This window comes from Toxotes jaculatrix, chromosome 5 (genome assembly GCF_017976425.1).
Source record: "Toxotes jaculatrix isolate fToxJac2 chromosome 5, fToxJac2.pri, whole genome shotgun sequence".
Taxonomy (NCBI): Eukaryota; Metazoa; Chordata; class Actinopteri; family Toxotidae; genus Toxotes; species Toxotes jaculatrix.
This window is the reverse complement of record NC_054398.1, coordinates 23,707,053-23,727,489: the sequence shown is the minus strand read 5'-3', so window position 1 is coordinate 23,727,489 and position 20,437 is coordinate 23,707,053. Positions and strand designations below refer to the sequence as shown.

The 20,437-nt window shown below is 46.1% G+C and overlaps 1 protein-coding gene across 1 annotated transcript in view; it reads left to right on the top strand.

Moving 5' to 3' along the window:
• The window catches only part of api5 (apoptosis inhibitor 5), a 28,533-nt gene extending 10,431 nt beyond the window's left edge, over positions 1-18,102 (top strand). The window contains exon 15 of the mRNA XM_041039107.1: positions 18,048-18,102. The gene's annotated coding sequence lies outside the window, so the exon portion shown is untranslated. The remainder of the gene's footprint in view (positions 1-18,047) is intronic.
• The last annotated feature ends 2,335 nt before the right edge of the window (positions 18,103-20,437 follow it).

Sequence of the window (20,437 nt, the reverse complement as noted above, 5' to 3'; positions counted from 1 at the left end):
CCCAGCGAACGAGTCACTTAAAGCTTTCATGATGTCTTTTTGTCTCTCTTTGTGTTTGTGCTCGGGTTAAAGCGCACGGAGGAACACTGCGATCCGGCAGAGCAACGCAGAGAAAATGAAATAAATCTAAATCGTATCCATTTCCTTTTCACCAACCAGAGAGAAAATATTTTGTGATTAAAATTCTGCTGTATTTATCATTCCTAATGTGTTGAATCAATGCCGGAATGAACCAACGCTGCAACAGCATCACGCATTTTCCATTAGTCTGTTGCTTTCGATGTTATATTTGTGTGTTTTCATGTGTATCTAACTATGCACAGTCTATCTTCTGTGTAACAGTGTTGGGGTCTTAATGTCGCTAGGATTTCCTCTCCTTTTTGATTTCCTTCCTTCTTATTATTATTATTTTACTAATTTGATCTTTCATGCTCGCTTGCAGGCCGATGGTGTATTTTTGCAGAGATACTGTACATCTTTTGGCACAAGCATCATGGTGCGTTTAAGGTCTAAGTTTCAGTTCTCGTTTCAGGACAGTAGGGGGCGGTATGCAACCGGGATAAACCCTCCCCTTCATTGATCGTGACCAGGTATTTCCCAAACCAGCCCGCCAGTCAGCAAGTCAGCCAGCTATCCAGCCATCCAGCCAATGCCTGGCACATGCGTTTGCGTGCACACACACACACACGGCGGAGCTGAAAATAATCAAGTGGTGGAGGAGGAGTGGGCGGCAGCAGCGGGAGAGGAAGCGAAGACGACCCTCAGAGAAGGAAGGAGCGACTGTACGAGTCCATGTGAGAGTAAAAGTGAAGCTAAATCAATAGTCCTGAAGCACTTGGTGGAACTCGATGGGTTTCCTCACTTTATTACCAACCTTTGGGAGGGAGTGGTGGTGGTGGTGATAAAACAAGGCCTTCATACTGTCCCCCCGTTCCCCAGCAGACCTGAAGCTGTCTTCACTGAATGGGTGCCTGTCCCCTGCACATGAACCACACTTCATGGTCCTAGGTTTCTGTTTTCATGATTTCATTGGCAGTGCTGTTGTAATGTAAGTTTCAGAAATGATCTTAATCTTGTATGAGGTCAGGCCACACTGCTGAGTTTGTTCACGGTGTGTTTACTTGTTAATCTCCTCAAGTTGTTGTATTGTGTTGCATTCAGAGTTGCTGTTTTGTTGGAAAATATCACTAATGTAAGCTCTGTTTGTCCTGAATTGTCCGGATGATGTGACTCTAAACATACGGACAGCCACGTCAGTCAGGAAACGGGCAGTTCATAGGCATACCTCTGTGTCTACCATTGCCACCTCAGTCATTTTCAGATCATATATCATCTGTATTCCTGTGGCCCTGCCTTTACATATGGAGAGAGAGGCTGAGTTGGCCTCTTACTGATATATCTGTCCCATCACAACCTATACTCATTTTACTGACAACCAAATAGTTACCAGGATAACATGCTGAGTCTCACATGAGATCCATTACTAAAGAAGATTTTGATAAGGGAGGTTCTTAACAGTGATAAGTGACCTGTGAGTATTTAGGTGTTATCCATGGGAAAAAGTACCGTAGTGAAAGTGCTACAGAGATGATGGGGTACAGTTTTGGCAGCAATCATAGCTGGAATTACATTAATGTTTCGTCCAGTGAGAGAGCTTTCACGTTTTCTCAGCACCACAGTTGTTTCTTTTTTTATTCTCAGCTTCTCAGAAACTCTGCTTCACATCCTTCACTGACCTCATGATGTTTTCCACCAACGTCCAGGAAAGGTTGTTAGGACAGGTGAAAGGACAAAAGTTTTTGGACATTTGAAATGCAGGCAAAGTGTGAACTGTGCGGTAGAGCTGTCCGTGGTGCTGAAAACACACTGGGCTTAACTAAAGCAGGGTTTACCCAAAACACACCTAAGGAGAGCTTTGCTTGACAAAAGCTTTTAACTGAATCATAGAGAAACGAATTTCCTTTGGAAAACACACTAAATGACTGTCTTTAACTCAGGTGTATAAGGTGTGTGAGTTTAGGTTTACGTTAACCAGTAAGGAATGTGCAGACTTTGAAATCTTGAACATATTAATGTTAGGGCTTGCTAAGATTCCTGGTGTGAGTAAAATCTAGTTTTTTTTTTCTTGGCCTGTTGCTCCACAGGGAGGTCAGAGGTCAAGGTCAGCCACTGAAAATTCGTGTTTTGCTCAAGGACGCTTCCAAAGGGCGGATACTCGACGTCTACGTTCGGCATGATCAGCTGTTTCTGTTCAGGCATCAATTTATCACCAATAAAAACATCACTTTTCTGTCATTGTCCTTCATTCTTGGAATCGTGATTGCCTCAACCGCATCGTCCCTGAAATAGTGAGGTATCACTGGCAGATAGCAGGCCGCGATGTACACGGAAAAATAAATCAGTTGTGAAAAGGGAACTTTTTCTTCCCTTTTATAAAAAAAAAAGAAAAAAAAGCAAAGTCCGCCCCCTCATGTACAATGCTGGGAATAGTAACAGCACTGTGAGGCTGGGCTAAATATAGCAGCCAGTGAGTGTTAACATGTCAACTTCAGCAGGAGTGCAGGGAAGCGGCTGCTGCACGTGTGACCGCTGTGGATGTACACAGTATCGCTATAAATACCAACCAGCCCTTCGCTCTGCTGCTGTATATTACATGCACACCAAGCCGGGGTTGGTTTAAAAAAAAAAAAAAAAAACAGGCTTTAATTCCTCCGGTGGCACGACAGAAACACAAGTGGCCAAACATACAATGTAACGATGCGCTGATGCCCAACGGAGACACATAATAAACAAGCACAAATGAAAATATTTGAAGAGAAGCGACGATTTATACCCTCTCCGCCACTCAAAAGACAGAGATGTAGCTCATCTGTTTATATCCACTTTAAAGTGAGCTAATCTGGAAAATCGAATCGGTGATTAGACTGATTTCTGGACGGGTCTTTGCCCCGTTAGACCCCCCCGAACTCATCATTAACCCGCACCGCCGATAAAGCGATAAACCTATAAGATGATCAGCCGCATCATCTGCGTTTCCCCTGCTAGGTATTTACACGACTCCGTTGATTAAGGACGGGTTTGAAATTCAGCGTTTTTGAATCTAAGAGTGGATAGGGGTGGATGATGGGGAGGGAGGGGGGGGGGGGGGGGGGGTAGTTTATTTTTATCACGGCCGCCTTTCAGAAATAGAAGGCAGTCTAAAAAAAAAAAAACAGACCTCATGAGTTCTTCTCAATCGAAGACGCTTGTGCAGCAAACCGTGCATTTATTTGTGATGGAAGGAGACTTTAAACACCCCCCACCCCCCCAACTATGTTACGTAATCTAGCATGTGAATGTCAAGAGACAGAAAGAGTCGTGGAGAGGGAGAGAGATGGGAGGAGGGGGGAGGAGAGGGGGGGTGGGGTGTTATTTGGTCTATGCATAGAGCTCCCAAAACTCATACCCAGGGAACACTGTGTACTCTGGTGTCCCCTGAGACTTGGCATGTTAGATACACCCCCACCCCCCACCCCTCTTCCACGCACGGAAACGCACGCGCACGTACGCACGCGAACAGGTTGGTGATTCCAACTGTATTGGAAAAAACAAAACAAAACAAAACAAAACACCAAAACAAACTAGAATAACGGCAGCAAATAGTGCACCAACAGAACAGGTGGCTTCCCGCATTCATCCCATTTATACGTCCATTCACAGACTTTGTGGGAGGAACTGTGTGAATGAGTGAGTGGGAAAGTGATGAATGAATGAATGACTGCACGAAATGAGTGAATGAAGAGCAGCAGCAGAAGAAGAATAAGAACGCAGGGGGCGCTCATTGCTCTTGTCCCTCTCAATGGGTTTTCTTTTTCTTTTTTTTTCCTCCTGCAGAGGGAAGTACAGCTGCACGGGCAATAACCAAGCATGGAGAGCGAACACATACAGTACACACACACACACACACACACACACACATTAAAGAGGGGGGGGGGGGGGGGGGGGGTGATGGGGCATGGGGGCGTGCGCGCATGCGTGTGCGCGCGATGCACATGTGACAAAGCCGTTCATAAATATTCAGCGGCTCTATTCATGCGGATTCTTCTCTTGAGGTGGTTTATTGTGTGCAGCAGAGCTCCCAACCAAGCATGTGATGCTAAGGATGGTTGGTGTTGGGTGTAGGGGCGGAGGAGTAGAGGAGTAGGGGATATGTAAACCTAAGTGGTGGTGGTGGTGTGTCTATTTGTATGTGTGTGTATGTGTGTGTGTGTGTGTGTGTGTGTGTGTGTGTGTGTGTGTGTGTGTGTGTGCGTTGTAAGGGGGACGTTCTATAAATAGCACTATAGCTCTGCTTCCATTGACATCATTTAGGCAGGAGAGATGGAAAAATAAATAGGGGGAGGGGAGGGGAGGAGGAGAGGGCGCAGGGTTCCTTAATCTGGGCTTGAAATTCAAACAAAACCTGGCCAGCCATCCCTCTGTACACACTCTCAACAAAAACGGTTCCACATAGTAAACCCTGCAAAGGTTCTGCTAGTCTGCAAACCTTTTCACTCAAGCTTCTCTTGAATTTTGTTATAGTTTAGTGAATTATTGTTTACAGATTTAACAAAAATGAGTCTTAAATGATCAATGACCTGGTAATGCATGAAATGCTCCAAGTCAGCTACATTTAAAAGTTTCAGATTTAACATAAAAATATTTTTAGATGTTTTTTTTCCAAGTTTATATATGTTGTTTAAAATGTATGTTTTAATTTGGGTGATCATCATTAAAATTAACATTTAAAACAGTAAAAAGTAAACAGTAGAAGGATGAGGTTACCAATTTGTTACCAAGGTTACCAAGTTAATAAGTGAGGGGAAAAAAAATCTGTTACATTATTCCACACAAAATCCACAAAAACAAGACAATACAACTGTGATATTGTACCCGTCTCTGTGATTTGTTTTTAGTCAATACCTGAAGTATTAGCCTGGCAAAGGATCCACTGAGCCGCTCTCTTTTTGGTGTGTATGCTTGCCCTCATCCACTGGGGCCCGATAGTAAACATCAGACCAAAACACCCACTGTTTCCTAGAAAGATGCAGCCTACGAGTTGGAATGGAAAGCCACAAGGCAGATGGGAGGGGACATCAAACAAATTAAAAGGACCTGTGTGTATACAACAGACCCACACACATACACACAAGCGGAGATCCAAGTGGAAAAGACAGGGGCCATCATACACCCAGGGCAAATGTTTTGGAAGGTATTATTATTGTATTGACATGCTAAAAAAAAGGACAAGGCGGAGGATTGAAGCTCAATAGGCTGTACAGAGGGAGCGTTATTTTCATTTCGTTATCAAGACTAACATTTCCGCTCAAACAGGCTGACTGACTCATGTGTTTATGTTATTATGGAGGAGGAAAGGAGGACAACACACTGTTTTTCCATGGTCGGAGTGTCTTAGTCACACCCAGGATCTCTCTCTGTCTCTCTAACTCTGTCGTCAGCTTTGGCACTGACCCCTGAATGCTGCGTGACTTCCATTGGTGCCAATGACGTATCCTATGATACATTTCTCCCCATGTGGGTCCCCCGCCTTGTCCTGCTATCACACATCTCCGTGTCCCGCAGCCCGTACCTGCAACCGCACTTGTTTACTTGCCATTGTTTCATTTTTCTCATTTTATCTCACCGGTGTTGTTTCCTGATTGATTTCTGTGGGAATTTTCTTCCCTCCATCCACAGAGAGGTCAGAGGTCAGAGCCTCCAGAGCAGGACTTCCTCAGGGGTGCTTGAGGAAATCCACACCAGTTTGACCTGCAAGCTTTTATTCGCAGTAACCAAAGCAGGTTAGCGGTACATTCATACATTTGGGTGTAGACAGAGCATCTTTCTTCTCTGTTGCCATTCACACACTACACTTCCTCCTCCCAAACAGCCCTCACACCCTTTTTATAGTGTGTTTGCCACACAATTCTCACAGCAAAAACCTAAAAGGTGTAGTGCTAAATGGCTACCAGACATGAGATGGTGCATCCTACGACATTTGAAATGTGTGTATCTCAATTCAAGAGGATGAATCATGAGGTCTAATTCAGTCTTAATGGTGAAGTATTTTAGCCACAGTCTCTCTGCTTGCCACTCTCCCTCCCTGTCTGTTATATTTCTTCTTCTTCTTCGCTCTTCTTTTCCTTCTCTTCATAAATCACACATAGAAACACAGGCTCACTTTTTCTTTCTGTGGACCTGAAAATAACAAACAAATGGCAGTCCTATGACTGAAAGTAGACTGGGCAACTTTTCAAAGAAGCCGGTCTAAAAATTCGTAAACACGTGGACGGGTTCCAAGTCAATAGCCAACATCTGCATGTGTGTGTGTCTGTGTGTTTGGTAGCCATGCATGCATCAATGACAATGTATGTCTTGGAGAAAGTTATACTTTTCAAAACAACTCATAGTTGTATGAAATTAAAGATGGAAATTACTGATGTTGCTCTTGCATTGTGGATAAGAAGTTAACAGCCTGTTGTTCTACGAAAGGTTGTTTTTAACCCTATTTGAAATAACTGATGACAAACCAGAGAACAGCAGTTGTAAAATGTTTCATGTATTCACTGCTTGTGCTTACTGTGAAATTCTCTTTTTGCTTCCTTAACTACACAGGCAGGTCAAAGGTCAGGAGAGCTGCAACTTCTTCAAGGATCTGCCGGCAGAATGAGGAAGTATCATTGGCACTGACACTCATGCAGCCAAATCACTTCAATGTTTCCCTCCTACATTCACCAGTTAAGCAAATTTAGTGAGTATAAATGATATTGAATGAATCCAGGTAAGCTAACTGGAGAAATGTCGAAATATTTTTTTAAAATCTTTTTTCTTCCATTCGTCACATTTATGTATTTATTTGTTTATCTGTTCACCTCAAACGTCATGGAGTGTAGAACTGACTCTGGATTCCTGGATTTCATTCTTAAACTTTGATTGTGTACTGTTTCCTTTTGCAGTGTGCATATAGTGCATATAAATCCTATAACATAGCCCACGGCCTGTGGATTAGACATGTAAATTGCAGTTCTGTAGTGATTCTGGTGAGTTTATTACCACTTTGCTTCATCAGCCTATTATCAGTCACAACATTTTCCTGGGCTGCAGATGAGTCAGAGGCCTGTCAAAATAAAAGCAGTAATACTATTTTATGGGGGCCACTCTTCAGATCAGTTTTCAGAAACGTGCTTTGCAACAACACTGAATAAATTAGTAAAAATGTGGACAATGTGGGTTCAGCTTGTGAGGACATGTCAGCACCATGGACAGCTCCTAAAGGCGAACTGTCCATACACAGTGAACTGCTCATCTAAACCCAAACACACTTTCTTCACAAACACTGTTCCAGACACTGTTTTTTTATTACCTGACACTAAAACCACCTCCGTTTTGAGTATTCATCCTCTATAGAATGACATCTGAATGGAATAACTCTCAACTTTGGTATCACCGCTTGTCCCCAAGGAATTGTGCAGCCACCATCATTTATCCATATCAAATGGCATGAAATGTTCCAAAGCAGCAGTGGTAACATATCTTTTAATCAAGAACAGGGCTGGGTTCTTTAAATCGATTTGTCTGTTTTGTATTTTTTAAGAATTAAAGCACTCCCACTTTTTTGGGAGTGGTTGAGGTCATTACAGGTCAGCTGTCCTAAGTGAAAGACCCTAAAGAACCCTGCTTTTCTTTCTGGATGTTCCCATCCTTTCTACAACCTGTGGAATTACAGCTGCTGCTTCTCTGTCTGTCTGTCTGGTGTTCTGCCCCCCCCCCCCCCCCTTGGCTTTGAGAGCTGTAGGTTAAATGGGGAAAAGGTTTTCAACATAGTCAGCTGGAGGCTGGAGTCTATTTTTAGCCTTGAAGAGCCAAAGAGAGACAGGGAGACAAACTGAACGAGACTAACCCATATGACCTGTTTGACCTGATTACTCAAGTTATTATTTATTATACTTTTTAAAAAATTATTACCTTAATCGATGTTTGGTTTATTTATACTCTCGTTTTACATTGTTTCGCATACTTGCTTTGGCAGCAATGACAAATATGCATATGTGAAATTCAATTTGAATTTGAGTTATTTTTGTATTGTCCCCCCTCCAGTGAAACTCTACATTGAGTCTTTATGCTTCAGATATCGATGTGTCTGGTCCAGCTCTCCACCCCAGTCGACTTGGAAATGGTGGTGGAGGAGATGTGAGGGGGGTGTTGGTGGGGGGGGCTAAAAAAAATCTCCGAATAAAAGATGCAAACCCCCTTCACCCCAAACGCCCCAACCCCAAACACCCCTAAGCCCCACCCCTCTCTCCTTGCCAGCTGAATTAATTTGATACTATTTTTGAAAGTCAGTGTTTCTAAGGGATACCTAATGACGCAATGACGTCAATGCAGGTCAATAGCACACTGCTGGAGAAGAGGACCAGGGGGAGAGAGACAGATAGAGAGACTAACAGAGATGGAGAGAGAGAGAGAGAGAGAGAGAGAGAGAGGGGAAAATAGAGAGAAAGAGAGGTGGTTGCAGGTCTCGTCGTCGAGACACTTTTCCAAAGCCATTCACTGTTGTGACATGAATGCTTTTCCACTCTCCCTCTGTTTTTTTATGAATTCCCAATCCCTCTCCGCAAGATGCTTTTGCATCACCTCGGTCCTCGCTCCCTGTTAGTTATTTGTTTTAATAGCACCTGATTCATTCGTTTCCCGGTGGGTTTGCACAGATAATAGCGCGGACTCTCAGCAGCGCTTCTCCTGCCCCATTCATGCTTTCCGTCTCTGTCTGGGAGTCATTCACACGCAAACACACGCACACACACACACACGCACGCACACAGACATGCACACTCGTGCACAGAGAGAGAGAGTCAGTGCAGTGAGGTGAATCTTGTGGCGCGCCTCCCCAAATGCGTAAAGTCCCCCTGATTTGGCGGGCTCTTTCTATCAGCTGGCTCACATTTGTAACTCCATGTACTCTCCCCCTCCTCTCCAACCACCACCGCCACCCTCCACTCCCAAACCCTTCACCCCTCCCAACACCAGCACCCAACCAACCCACCTTTCTTTTGAGCTAGCTCCCAGAATCCTGAATGGCAACACCAAATATTTTAGTCTCCGACAGAGCTGGGAGACGACGCGCATCGGACTGACCTGCTTTCTCCGTCCTGACGCAGGAGGAGATACTGTCGGCTGCCCTGCTTGTACCCTCCCTCTGTCTCCTCTGTCTGTCTCAGCCTGCACAAAGCCCTTCTTAAAAAACAAAAACAAAAAAAACAACAGAATTTAAAAAGAGAGAAAAAAAATCTAAAGCAAAAAGGTAAGTGCTTTCTTTTATAGATGGCGCGAATCCCGACTCAGTTTGTGATGTACCAGTCAGGGAAGTTTGCAGGTAGACCATGCCTCGATATTTTGGGACTCGGACATTACGGCTGGATCTGAGGACGGGGATAGTAGCAGTGTGATGAGCAGGAATGTAGTGGCAGGGAACGCCATCCAAAGTCAGGTTACCCACCGCTTCTACTCTGAATACGTCTTTTTGACACAATGATCTAAATTATCTGAGGATGTCGGTCATTTGGGGAGGGGGAGCTATGTTTGTGCATTTATGGAAACATTTTGCTCAAAATCAATGAGGTTTGTCATGTAGAGATATTTATCTGAAGCTAATAATTAACACTATTTCTTATTTGCTGCACATGAGACACCCGGAGCGACTTTATTTAGGTTCATCGCAGGGCACGCCGGTGTGTGCAAGCGCTGCTGCTATCTCCGGGAAAGATCAGACCAGGCTATAAACACAGCAGTACAACTGTATTCCCGAATGTGTGTGTGTGTGTGTTGGTTGTTTTTTCTTGGTTTTAGTGTGTGTATATGCATGTTGACATCGGCGGGGATTTTGCAGACACTCAAAGAGAGCGGGCTGCGGTAATGCGTAGGAGTGTTCACGTGTTGGGGATCCTCTGCTTTAGGCTGCCTGCTCTGCTCAGATGCCTAGTAACAACTCTGAGAGAGGCAGAGAGAGAGAGAGGGAAAGTTTGTGGAAATATGAATTTTATGACCTCGTTTCTTATGTTTCTGATCTCTGCAACACGATGGGCTGTATTTTACTGTTTGGGCAACACTGATTTTTTTCCCCCTGTCGTGCCAATAAAGCAAAATGTGACTGTCTCCAGAGACAGAGGCACAGAGAGAGAGAGAGAGAGAGAGAGAGAGAGAGAGAGAGAGAGAGAGAGAGAGAGAGAGAGAGAGAGAGCGTGACAGCGTGACAGCTCCTCATTCATGTATATTTGTTATAGACAAAGCTCAGCTCAGGGATAAGGCGCCTTTAATTCCCCACTTGTAAACAACTTTCCGCAGCGGACTTGCGTCAGTCCACGCGTGTTGCCAGCCACATAAGAGTTACATGTTGTCTTGTGGTACCAGTATCACTGCATCTGTAAACCCTGCGTGGTCTCTAACTAACTGGTATTTGCTGAAGCAACATAAAGCAGCGTTAATATCAGCTGTCTGTGAAGCGTGTTGTGTTAAAGACGCTGGAGACTCTGAGTGGCACTGGGGAGGTTAGAGGACAGACTGAGCTGTTCAGCTCCATGGGCAGCACCGAGCTCATGTTGTAGTCGAGTTCAGCAGAAATTTCATCTAGAGTTAGAGGTGAATAACGTTAAGAACCAACCACAGTAACTGTACATTTTTTAAAGTGGGAAACAGGTGTCTTCCTCTAGAGATGCACTAGTTTCACGTCGTGATTCATCCTGCACATTGATGCCTGCAGCCTCAAAGATCATTTAAAAGTGGATAGTTTGAGTGTAGGTGTTTATAAGATGTCCATCTCTGGCTTTAGCTCATTGCGGCAAAGTGATTTCTGTTTTCTTTCTTTCTTTTTTTTTTTGCAAACGGCGGCGCGGTACTGCGTGCTAAGCACTGTAATTAATTATTTGTGACAATGAGAGCTGCAGAATATTTCTCCTTCCAAGATGAAGTCCGACAAAGGCTTCACGAATGAAAAAAAGGAGAAGTCTGCTGCAGCTTGCAACTTGCTGGAGTCAGGAGTGTATACTTTCTTTTTCTTTTTTGGGGGGTGGGGGGGGGGGGGTGGCGGTTAGAAGAAGGGGGATCTCTGGCTGAGTTTGTCGACACCACGCGGTGATCTTGGCGCACTGCTCTGAGAAACCTCGGTTGCAACTCCCATTGATACTGCTCCCTCTTTGATTGAATGATTGTGGACTACAGGGAGCTGTGAGCGTGTACATGTGTGTCTGTGTGTGCAGGGCGGCTTGTGGTGGAGGTTTGTGTGTGGGGTAGATGGGATGTGTGACTACTGTCTCATCTTTTCGTACTTTGGCTTGACTGACTTGATGACTTGAAAAAACAGAGCCAGACAGTAACAGATGCCAAAATATCCAGAGCATGAAACTAACCGTGTTCTTCCTCTTATTATCATGATTATTATTGATTCCTCGTGCTGGTGATCTTACTGTAGAGGACATGCTAAATCTGCTCCCTGTGTGTGTCCCTATACATGCACCCGCCAGCAGTCACGGACATACAGTTGGCCTACAGGCAGGGATAAAAATAGCACAAACCGATGCGTCGGGCGCAGCCCTTTTCTAGGTAGCTGCCACTCAGTGCAGTCTCACCACCACCATCTCTAAAGCCCCCAACACCGTCCACCTCAGCGCATCCCATCCCGTCCCGTGAAGTCTCGTGAATCTCCACGCGGCATGAGTGCAGATGGACGGCGTGGGGTGTGTGGAAAGGGTCTTACAGTAAAGGTGTTATAGATATTGGAGGGGAGGTGGGGTGAGAGACAGAGCATACTGTGGAGGGGAGGTTTGTTTGTGCGCCTTTTGCATGGGCAAGTGTGCGCTGCCCGTGGGTCTATTCCGTGGATGAGCGGGGTCTGGTGCGTGGGCACGACCACTGAATATATGAGACGGAGGAGGCAGCGGCTCAGTTCGCCGTGTTTTCCCTCTCCCTCGGCTTAAAGATGCAGTGTTTCGTCCGCCAAATGCACTGGATGCTGGAATGAAAAAAAAAAATCTCCCAAAACAGCACCAACGTTTGGCGGTGATGTTGGCGGCGGTGGGGATATATAGAGGAAAAGGGAGGGAGAGGAGAGGAGAGAGGAGAGGAGAGGAGAGGAGAGGAGGGAGGCGGTGGGGAGCTTGGATGGAAACCCAGATGCTGGAGCATTAGAGGAGGGTTTTTACCAGGAGATAACCTACTCCAAAGCTACAGTTTCCACGAGTCCGCACCACACTATCCACCTGTAATATTTTCCTATTTTGTCACTCATGTCTTTTCCTTTTTTTTTTCTTCCATGGCACACTGGCGGAGAGCTGATCACAGAGCGGTAGTGTCTTTAATCAGGCTCTACGGGCTGTAAAGTGAGAGAATCTAAACGTGACGTCAATGCCTAGTAACTGACGCAGCCCTTCAACAAAAATGGCTTTTTATATATTTATTTTTTTTACCCCCCTCTTCTCGTCAGCAAAGCTTAATTACTAAATTTTACAGTGTTCCGTCGACTAAAAGAAAAAAGAAAATCCCACAGGCAGCGTCGGGTAATCCGCCTTCATCAGTATTTGGACCTATTTTTGCGTTCACGAGTTTCAGCTGCCGAAGTGACACTGGGACGAGAAGCTTCTGAAGAGGGCGACAAGACATCAGATATTGTCGATGATATTGGCAGCGACGACGAGTTCCAGATTTTAGTTGTTGAAGGGGGGGAAAGTAGAGTGATTTAAAGGATGAGAAGGAGGTGGTGGTGGTGGTGGTGGTGCTGTTGAAGGCACATTGGGTTCCAAAAAAAAAAAAAAAAAAAAAAAATCACTGCAATGATGCAACGGAGGGGAATCGGGGCTCTTGGGCAGAGTTGGAGAGGCAAAATTAATTTACATTACATGCACTTCACGTAACGTTCCTAAGCGAAGCCTTTTGTGAGTGTTTTTTTTCCCTTCCTCGTACTGTGACCTAAAAATAGCAACATAGTTTTGATCGTGCGCCAGAAATAGACAGACGGGTATCACTTGTATAAAAAGGGAGGCGATCCTAAGCAAACTTGGACGTGCCACTGTAAGCCTACATAATAACAAATGGAGGGCTTAATCTGTTGCATTTCTTCAGACTCTTGTTGCGGCTTTTCACTAAAATCTCATTCTTTCTCTGTGTCTCCCTTTCTCCAGTTTAGGACAAGGACGTGGCTGCACCGTGGTGAGTGAGATATTTGCACATGCAGTGTTTAATTCCGTGTACTTTTGTGTCTTTTGTAGTGCATGCTCCCGAGTGCCCGTGCTGCTTTTCTCTCCTAATTTTGCCTCCTCCTCTGTCTCATGCACGCAAAAAACACTTGACACCCGGTCGTAGGCATGGATTTTATTGGCATGCTTTAAGAGTCATGTTTGACTGTAGAACCGAGGCATAGAGCAACCCTTCCTGCAGAGTAGGAATCACCCCTTTTGGTAAATAAGCAAGTGCAAAAACTCCCTTTGTCTGTTGGCGCTGTTGAGTCTCTATCACATATTTATTTTTTTTTTCCCTCCCATCTTCCTGCTTAACCGCGAAAGCGAGGGGAACCCTTCTCTGATGAGCGCTTAAGGACGCCTTTCCCTCCGTTTTCTAGCTTTTAAGAGGAGTCATACTGACAGAGAAGCAGCGGTGGAGGAAGAAGAGGAGGAGAGGAGAGGACAGGAGAGGAGAGGAGAGGGAGTGAAGTGAAGGAGCTGTTGCTGCAGCAGAGACCAGGCGCACCGCATGGGGAAACCCGGGAGCTGTCCAGCAGCAATGGTGCTGAAACCACACCAAGTGGCGGTAGTGGGCTGTTGATGGTGGTGGTGTGTCTGCCAATGTGTGTGTTTATGTGTATGTGTGCGCGGGTGATGGGGAAACTAGAGGGGGGGGTACTGGCGGCTGGTGGTATTCCTGGCAGCCAAAAGCTTTATTTACTCCCGTTTGGAAACCAACAGCATCTATTTTGAGTGTGAATCCTCTTTCCTGAAGCGACGTTGGAGGAGAAAGACTGAAGCACCCCCGCCTCCTTTAAACAGCCTGCTCTCGCTGAGGGGAGACATTTGGCTCGAAAAGATGTTAAAACAGAGCTTTTCCCGCCTGTATAGTTTGAACGGCCTCGTCGGATGCCATAGGCAGGCAGACAGAGAGAGAGAGGGAGAGAGAGAGAGAGAGAGAGAGAGAGAGAGAGAGAGAGAGAGCAGCCGGACCGACTTGGATCTGCTCACGTCAGTCCCGTCATTTCCTCCCGTGTCTGCCCAACTTATACAGGACTCAGTCTGATTTCTTTACCAATCCAGCCTCTTTGAAGTGAAGCAACATTGCCTTCGCGTTAAAATGCACAGGGGTGCGTGTAGCAGGTGTCAAGTTTGCAGTGCGCTTACGAGATGTTTGAAAAAGTAGCAACAATAGTTGCGATATTCTGTGCGTGAGCTCAGGCAGACGAGCCTGACTTCAGTGGTGTTATGTGTTTTTGGTTCAGGGGCTCTCCTCACTGTAACTTTGCGCCCTGGCGTCGAGGAGGGCGCGCAAGAGGCGAAAGGAGCGTCGCTATTATCGCCTCTACTCCAAGAAAGAGTTTGAAGGAATCACCCTTACAGTTAAGGTATCAGTGTTGAATTAGCGAGCCGGACCGGCAAGATGATGAATAGGCTACAGGCGTCTGCACAGTTCTGCAGCCCGACCGGGACACAGGACCCGCGCTCACCCCCCCCCCCCCCCCCCCCCCAAATCCCAGTCTGTGCACGACTTTGGTCAGTTCTGCCGGTATTTTGCACGCAGGTTATTGGAAGCTACCGTGCCACAGATGAGAAAAAAACCCCCCACATCGACCAACTGTCTTTGTCATGCAAAATCCCGATTGCACTTCACCTGCGATACATTCTTCCACCTCCCCAAACACACAAAAAATAACAACTGTAATTCTTCGTCGGTCAAAACGCGTAAATACCGACTCGAGGGGCAAGATCTTGCTCAATAATTCAATACCGAGCGTGTAATTTCGGTGGAAACAACACGGTTTCCCGAGTCGTGACTGCTAAAGTGAGTAATGTGCGCGTTGGCTGCGTCAGGAGAGGCAGTCACTGTGCAGTGCAGACGGTGGGGGAGAATCGTGACTGACTGGGTTGCAAATGAAAAGACCACCCAATAAAAAAAATACCCACACCGGGAGGGGGGAAAGGGGAGAGTGGGGTATGGCGGGAGGGAAAGGGTGGGGGTCTGGGGGGCTTTAGACTCTGGGTATGCACTAACCTTTTCCCTAACAACCCAACCCTCCACCCCACCCCTCCAATCCTAAATATCTCCTTTCTCCCTAAAGCTTGTTTTTAGTGTGAGCCCTGCTGCTTGCTGGCATGCTGGCAGCCAACTTGAATGCAGACGAGTTTCATCAGTGATAGTGGGGCGGTGTGGATGGAGAGAGAGGAAGAGGAGGAGAAGGGAGGGGAGAAGAGGAGGAAAAAGGTTGGGGGGGGGGGGGGGGACGTTGGTTCGAGATCAAACCTGCTACAAACAAGGGGGGAACAGAGAGAGAGAGGGGGTCCGGATCCAGATCGTGACCCGGCCTCCACCTCGGTATACAGTAACTTGCAGGTCCAGAGGGGAAGTTGAGGGTTGTTTATAGGGGTGAGATGTTGCAGTGGCTTCTGAAAAACTAATGGAACTGTTGCAGGGGGAAAAAAACAGGTAAGTTATTCTCTCTATTATATTAATCCGTTGTTAAAATTGACACAAAAAAACATATTAAAGATTGTTTGAACTCAGAGTGTGTTAGAATGAGTGGTTTACGGTCGTGATTAACTCTTTAACTCTTGATGTGATGCTCAGCAAAGTGTTGTTGTTTTGTTAAGTTGTACACTGTTGCTGTATAAGCTGTAAACTGCTGCAGTACATTGTAGTGGTGATATGATTGTCATTCTGTGTGGTTTCAACCTTAAAACCGCTGTAATGACTGAAACATCGTGGCTTCGGACTGAAATTGCAGTTCGGAGACCCCCGTGTCGTTTTTGCAGTGGTACCCTCCGGTGAACTCTATAGGTGACCATGAGTCGCCTCAGATGCTTCTTGCTATGTTGTGATGCGATGTGGAGGTCTGTGCGAAGCTTCCCACACTTTGTCGACATGCATTTGTTATTTTTGTCATTATATTTTTGCTTGGTATGTTTGCATTTGCCATCATGTTGATGTAGCGTCTTGTAGCCGGCTCGTAAAGGAAATGAGAGGGGGACGTTATTTGGCATACGGTGAAAATGGCTCATCCTCGCTGTCACATATCTTGTTTATCATTATAATTATCATTATTATTGTTATTGTCGTCATGATTTAGCGTCGTTTATCACGGTATAAACAATTTAGAACGACGGTCAGTTTCGCAGCTTCTCTAGACGCCCTGCAAACGCAAAAATGGAGGGGAAAATAAGAGAATGTAAATGCATATTAACAAATAACCGCATCAAATGCTCATGTCCCTATATCAATGCATAGAAGTACACACTTTCTCTGGTATAGATCACAATTTGGTTAGCCCTGTCTATTTTTTTGAAAAAGGGGGGTCCCTATATGAGCGAGACACCGATTGGTTGATGACGAGGTTTGGTTTGCTCCAATAAGATCCCTCCCTGTTCTCTATTTATTGCCAGCAGTTTACAGCCTTGCTCCCTCCTCACCCAGAGCTCTGGAGCGGCTGCAGAGAGCCAGCGCTTCACTATAGGGAGACACACCACGGACCAGGGAATATAATACAGAGAGAGAGAGAGAGCGCACACTGACAACAAAACGCATCGATGCACAGCCCCCAATGGGCTTTGCACATCCGAGCGTTTGGATAAAAAAAAAAAGAAAAAAGAAAAGAAAAGCAAGGAGAGGAAAATATGAGGGAGAGACAGAGAGAGATAGGAAGGGGGAGAGGAGAAAGGAATGGATGAGGGAGGAGAGACGAGAGGGGAGATAGAGAATTCAAACTGGAGGAGGAGTGGGGAATCAAAGCGAAAGGACCTTGGACAGCTCTCAGTTGCAGCAGCAGCCTTGGCATCCGGAGACCCCTCTTCTTTCTCTCTTCCTCTTTCCCTCTTTCTCTCCATCCTCCATCCATCCTCTCCTCCTCCTAGTGTGTGTGTGTGTGTGTGTGTTGGAGGGACACACTCGCCTCGGGTTGCCGATGGCTGGAGATACAATCAACCGAGCCGGGATGGGAGATAAATTCACGGAAGCGAAAACAGAGCAGACTCCCCGGGTGTCACGGAGTCTCCGTCGGACGGCAACAGCAGCAGATAATGTCCTTCACGAATCTTTTTGCGGTCTGGGCTTGCTGTTCATAACTATTAATCTGGGAAGCCCTTACCCCAAAAAGCATTTGCGGAGGGCGCAATCGCCGCGCCGAGACATCAACGTCGGAAGACGGCTCCACTCGTGGAATTTTACAATCTTTATTTTTTTAGGGCTTGTTTCCTTTTTCTCCACGAATTTTCTTTTTGCTATGTTGTTGTCCTTATTTACTCTTGTTATTTTCGTCATTCCCATAGCAGGGGCGTTTTTGTCATGGTTGCTTTTCAGCCCTACGTGTGTCATTTTTTTCTAGTCAACAGTTTTCTTCTTTGTTAGAAATTGTGGCAAAGCTCTGCAGCCACGTCGCACCCAAGTTTTGCTCAAACTCTTGCGTGCCTCAGTGTCGAGAAAAAATATATTATTTTGGTATTTCTGTCAACAAACATGTCGTCGGACCCCAAACTTTGAGCCATGCAACATTAAGTCATCATTTCAGTCAGACACACAACCCCAGCCCCCGTCCGACACTGAACAAGAGACAGTGGCCCCTCGGCAGAGCAGAGTGTAAACACGGGGAGACCCTTGCAATGAACAAGTTGCACGTGGGCAAAACAGTGGAGGGTGGTGTGTGTGTGTGCGCGTGTGTGCGCGCACGCGCGCATGTGTGTGTATGTATATTTTGGAGGGTGGGGTGCCACTTTGCTTGGACGTAATTGAACCTAACCCCGTTCAAAAAACAAAATATGTGGGAAATATGCACACACACACATATGCACACACACACACACACACACACACACACACACACACACACACACACACACACACACACACACACACACACACACCTGTAAGCAAAGTGCATATGTAAGGGGTTCCCCAACAAGGCCATACTAACAAGGGGAGAAGCCCAGATTGGCAGATGGAGAGGGATGAGAAACAGCTGCAATCGCTGCCTCATACACTGACCGAGTAGTGACTCTGTATGTGTGTGTGTGTGTGTGTGTGTGTGTGTGTGTGTGTGTGTGTGTGTGTGTGTGTGTGTGTGTGTGTGTGGCCTCCGTGCGAACATCAACGCACCTTCCCCCTTAACGCACACACACTCACTGGAAACGCACACGTGTCTCCCTCCCAGTTTTGTGAATAGTAGTTAATCCACCTCAAGCATCGCCCACCACTGTTCCCTGTCAACGTTCCCCACAAAGAGCACACAGAGACCCGGGCACGACCACGTCCTTTCAGCCTGACCCACCAGACTCAAAACAAAACAAAACAAAAACGGAAAAGAAAAAAGATCAGACCCAAATTTCTGCAGCTTAACGACTCGATCAATATACTCACAAGTTCTGCAGCACAGCAGAGCTCTGGCCTCCACAGCTACATGTGAATCATGAGTGATGAGTGCACGCAAAGTGATCACACCGATGAAAACAAAAGCCAGAGATGAGCGTTCCCTTTCTTATAAAACAGAGTAAAAAGAGCAAAACGGGACGCAGCTCACTTTAGCCTCGAGAAGAGAAGCACATGCAACTTTATGCACAGTTTGTCCTCTGCTGTCCCAGCTCACTAATCTTAAGATATAGGAAGTGTAGGTCTACTCATAAAAGACTTCCAGTATGAAATATGAGGCCCCCCTTATACGCTGCAAGACCTGCAAGTTACAGGCCTGAAGCTTGGCAAGAAAATATATAGTCAGTGTAGAAAAAGTGCATGCCAGAGAGCAGTTAAGTGAAATCACAATTAAAGAGTTCAGATGGCTGGTGGCCTGCCTGCTTTGGCGACGACGCAGAGTTACCAAAGAAGGAAACTAGGAAGTTAAAAGTTAAAAGTTCATGGCGCATTGAGAGAAAGATGATCACACCTTGCTAAAAAGAATCCCTGCAGACGTCTTTGTAATTTCCTGGAGTGACATGTAACCCAACCCATGAGCAAAGCGCGGACCAGGCGAGGCCCGAGCTGGCTGCAAAAAAAAAAAAAAAGAAGCTGCGCTGACGACGCAGTTGCATGAACGAGCCCGTTCCTCCCTGGTCACCCGAAAAACGCCTTCGTGTAGGTTGTAGCAGGACACGCGTGTCATTACTGAGCTTTAAAGGACAGAGCAAAACAACACATCTGGAAACGACAAAAACACACACAAATGACGTTACTTTTCTTGAGAAGGGAACAGCGTGACCTCTGACCCATGGAGTCGCCACGCGTTTCTCTGTGTCGTTAATGGCTGTAATGACAAAAGCCACAGTTGTGTGCAGGGAGGCTGGTTCTCTGTTGTTCTGTGGGTGTGGATGTGACTGAATTGGGAAACTCAGCTGAGCATCTCATCGGGGCGACGTGATCATTGCATTTTTACAGAATGGATTTGTGTCAGTCTGGTGCGTAAAAACCGAGTCTTCTCTGAAACAGTTTGTCTTTGTGGCTGTGAGGTGCCGTCTGATAACCAGGTCATAAAGTTTCCCCACCTCTCCCCCAAATCCCCTCTTACATCACATCTCGCCCCTGTCCGTGTAGGCCCGCACGCACTACCGCACACTAAGTTTATAGACGACTAAATCTCACCATACGTGTCTTGTCTTTCTGTCTTGCAGGAGGGGACAGTGACAACAAAAAACACACACGAGCAAAGATGGAAAGGAGGCGACTTGAGTGCCCGGCTGGACCCTGCTGCTGCCTGATGCTGCTGCTGACGATGATGATGCTGTGGGAGCCTCCAGCTGTGCGCCGGAGAAAAAGGGGGACCCACGTTTTGGATGTTTTCACCAAGGAGTGCACAGGCTGAAAGAGAGACACCGACCTCCCTCCTCCTTCTTGTCCTCCCTCTCTTCCTCATCCCGAGAAAGGTAATTGCACGGCCCGAGATGTGTTAGAGAATGAGGCTGACGTCAAACCCAAATCACCCTTTAAATTGCATTTTGCATGAGGCTCCTAATGACTGCTCGGTGCATGTGAGCAGGAGTTGTGTCTGCGCAGGGGCTCGTGGAGCTGGATTTACTTCTGTTCTTCGTTTATGTCAACTTATTGCAGGCCTTTAAATTATCTATAGATTCCAAGATTTTCTTTCTCTCCTATATGTTTGATTATTATCTTAAACGTAGAGGATTTTGTGTTCTTATGATGATTTGAGACGCTCAGTAAACACGTCTAAAAATGAGGCGTGCGAGCAGCAGGCTGG